This window comes from Tupaia chinensis, unplaced genomic scaffold, assembly GCF_000334495.1.
Source record: "Tupaia chinensis unplaced genomic scaffold, TupChi_1.0 Scaffold144326_1, whole genome shotgun sequence".
Classification (NCBI taxonomy): domain Eukaryota; kingdom Metazoa; phylum Chordata; class Mammalia; order Scandentia; family Tupaiidae; genus Tupaia; species Tupaia belangeri.
In genome coordinates this window covers 706,793-710,728 of record NW_006204184.1, presented here as the reverse complement: position 1 = coordinate 710,728, position 3,936 = coordinate 706,793, and positions in this window count along the sequence as shown.

Sequence of the window (3,936 nt, the reverse complement as noted above, 5' to 3'; positions counted from 1 at the left end):
CCTTCCTCGATGCGGGCCCCGAAGAGCCGGTGGTGAGGTCAGCGTTCTTTGCCAGCCTCCCCCCCCAGCCCGCCCTCAGCTCAGAGCAGCAGGCTTGGGACCCCGTCTTCCTGTGCTCTCCTTATAACACCTGTCCCTCCCTCGCCCCTCCAGCAGCCCTTCCCTCAGGCCCAGCTCCTTTCCACTTCCAGCCATTTGGGGCCACAGGTGCCCCTCCGACCTCGAGGGTGTGTGTGAGGCCTCTGGGGCTGCCTGGGGACAGGGATCCACCTGGGAGCTGGGAGTCTTGGCCCAGAGTGTGGTGCACACACACTCCGACGTAGGGGGTGGGCAGACCAGCACAGACCGTCCAAAGTACACCCCCACTTTACAGAGGAGGAAGTGGAGGCCTGGCAGGAAGGCAGCTGCTCCTCCCAGGTAGAACTGGGAGCCAGCCCCATCCCGAGGCAGGCATGCTCGGCCCACGAGCCAGGGCTTTTCCTCACCCTGGGTCCGCAGCAGCCACCCCTCTCCGGGGCGCCAGGAGGCCTGCGAGGCCCAGGCCGGCGTGGAGGTAGGAGCGGGCAGCTGGTGGCAGCCTGGTGCCCTGCAGGGGCCTCACTGGCCGCCGTGATGGAGACAGAGCCCCATTCACGGTTGCTGTGCCCAGCTGGCGGAGGGTAAACATGGGCCTCACAGAATGAGAGCAAGCGCACCCCTTCGTCCGGGACGAAGCGGGAGCTGGGGCCGTGGGGAAGCTGGGGGCAAGGCCCAGGAGGTGTCTGTTGGCAGAAGAGGACCTTCCTGTGGTCGGGCCAGGGCCAGCGGGGTGGGTTCCAAATGCCACCGCCAGGGCCAGGAGCTCCGGGCATGGGACTGGCATGCAACGTCCTGTCCCGCCAAGGCCACAGCTCCACCTCTCGGCTTTCCATCCTGGCCCCGCCATGTGGGCCACAGGCCTGCCACAGCAGCCACAGCAAGGGTGCTGCTTCCCGTCCTGGCTTTCAGGCTGGGGTGCTGCTCTGGAGCGGCCCTGGCCAAGCTGGCACTGGGTCTGAGGGAGCTCCAGGCCCCACCAGCCCTCAGGGACTTGTCCCGCTGCTGCAGCTGCCACCTGGCCCACCTGGAGCCCCCGAGGGTGAGGGAAAGCCATTCGCCCGGGGCTGCCACCTAGAGCCCACTTTGGGGGTCCAAGTGGGGCTAGGAGGGGCCTATGGCCCTCAGAGAGCCCTGGGGGTGAGGGATGGTTGCAGACTTGGGCATGGGGGCAAAAGGGAGCAGAGGCCTCGCTAGGAGGGGATTCCGCAGCAGGGCTGAGAGAGCAGGTCAGGGTTTGCCGGGTAGGAAGGCGTTCTGACTGCCCTGCAGCCCACTGGGGCAGGAAGAATCCAGGAGGTGGGAGGGTAGGCCTGTGGGTGGCTGGCAGAGTGGGGCTCAGGAGCCCAGGGCATGTACTGGGGCATGGCCTTTGTCTCGGAGGCAGGTAGTTGGCACTGTGCTTGGTGGCCCTGCCCAGGCCTGGGAGTGGGGCAAGAAGGGCCAGTTGGGTGGCTCCAGGCCCCCACTTCCTGCGGGCAGAGCAGTGATCCCTGGGCTACTGAGCGCTGTGGACAGCACAGGGTAGGAGGGGCCTCCAAGTGACTTCTGGGCTTGCTTGGCTCCCCGAACCTCACCTCCCAGCAAGTACTGGGGCCTCCACCTCTATGAGCAAAGTCTGCCAGGAGCAATGGCAGGCCACGGTGATACAGCACAGAAGTGTGGGCAGGCTAGGCCTCAGGCCCCCAGAGCAGGCCCCTGCATGGGGCCGCTGAGCCCACTAGTGCCCACCCTTTGTAGGCCAAGGCCATAGTGCAGTGGTGACATGACGCTCCACTGTGCTGAGCCTGCACGGGAGTGTGCCCAGTTCTCATCCCAGTGTCTACTCATAGACACGTGGGTGCCCGTAATCCGGGCCAGCTGAGGCTGGCGCTGGATCGTGGCATGAGGACACTGTTCTCTCTCCAAAGAAACAAACTAAAGAAAAAAAGCAGAGTTGGCTTCATCAAGGAGCATGCTAACCCCAGCTGTGCATGGGCAGTGGAATGGCAGCAGGTAGGGGACGGGGCAGAGCACATGGCACCCCGTGTGTGCACAGCAAGTGAAGTCGCTAAGGCCCCGCCCGCATGTTCCTAGACTGCCCTACCTGAGCCAGAACAAACTGAACCCCCAAGGCCTGCACCCCCACACCTTCAAGGTGGCCACAGCCTCCCTCATCAGTTGCCCCTTGTCCCTTCGACTGGCTTCCTGCCCACCTGTGAGAGGGGAGAGCAGCACCCAGCCTTGGGCCCAGTGTAGGGGCACGGGGGTCTCAGACAGGCTTGCTTCCAACAGGAAACAGGAAGCCAGGCTGCAACCCAGTGGGGAGGCCCTGGCCAGGACAAGCCTGAGGTCGTGCCCAGGAAGGCCAGTGTCCTGACCCGCTGGCAGCACCTACACCACAGCCCGACCCTCTCTGAAGCAGCTGAACCAGGATGGGGACTCGCTGTCCACAGTCCCGGCCTTGCCCGCTCCCCTTCAGGAGCTTGAGCTCAGGACTTCCTGCGGGGACTGTAGCCTAGCAGCTTCTCTGTGAGCGTGGGCAGATCCCAGGGGCTTGCGCCAAAGGGGCTGGACCTGGACCCTCAGGTGGGAAGGTCCAGGCGAGGGGTGGGCCCAGGGTAGCCTGGCTGGTTTCTAGGGGCAGGCTGGGGCCACCTGGCTGGTGACAGGCCAGTGACCAGCGCACCTGCCAAGGGGCACAGAGCAGCCCACCGGGGGTTCACATAGGAAAACCCACCAGGCTTTGCAGCCAGTGGGCCTCTCTTCAGCCTGCCCTACGCTCCCAGAAGCCCAGTGTTGGGCCTCCTGCATGGCTTGGGGCTGCTGAGAGAGCCTGAGTGAGGCCCATGCACTCTCTGGCCTTGGTGCTGCTCTCTGGGGCCTTGTCTCAGGTAGAATGGCCTGAGAGCTAGAGATGGCGGCACCTGAGTCCCATGCATGGGGTGGTGGCAGGGAATAGGGACAGCCCCTCGCCCTGCCCCCTGGCCCTAGGAGCTGCACCTGGGCGCCAGACTCGTCGAGGAGGTGGCAGAGAATGTGCCGGCCTCGGCAATGACTGGCTGCAGGAGGACCACGGCTGCCCAGGCACGGCACGTGCTCCCATGAGTGCTCCACCCTGCGGGCTTCATCCCAGTGGCCACATGGAGGCCCGAGAGGCCCCAGCATGAGTTTTAAGTTGCCTTGTCCTGGATTGAAACCACGGTCAACTATGTGGGAGTCCAGCGACATAACCATTACGCCATCTGCTGGCCCCCTGGTTGGCTCTCTTACAAGGGCACCCATTGCTGGACTCAGGGCCCACTCCAGTGTTCAAGGATGCACCCATCGGCACATCCATCTGCAAAGGCCCTGTGCCAAATGCCGTCACACCAGCAGGCTCCGGCAGACCTGTCTTCTGGGAGCCACTATCTACCACTCAAGAAGGGCCTAACAGGGACCCCTGGACGTGCTCCGGCCAGCTGTGGAAGGACTCAGGATAGCGTCCCAGAATGGAGGGGAGGGCTGGTGGTGGCCATGCCAGGTGAGAGGCTGGGGAACTCTGTGACCTCAGGGGTAGGGCTGGTCAGATCGGGGTGGGCAGGGGAGGAAGGGTCTATAGACAACCCGCCCCACGTTCCAGGACCAGAGCCTCCCGCCTGCACCCTCATGCTCCAGGAAAAAGTTACCAGGACGTGTGGGTTTCATTATTCCTTTTTCCTCTTCTCCTCTTGCCAAGGGGGCAAAGGAAAGCAGACAGCAGCCTGGGAGGGGCCGCCCAGCTGCTGTTCCACTTCGCTGCTGCCCCGGGGGCCGGGCAGGGGGCTGGCGGCCCTGTGAGCCAGGCCAGCCCTGCCCCCAACCCCGCCTCTCCCTCATTTTTTTTCCCGCCTCTCCTTCACT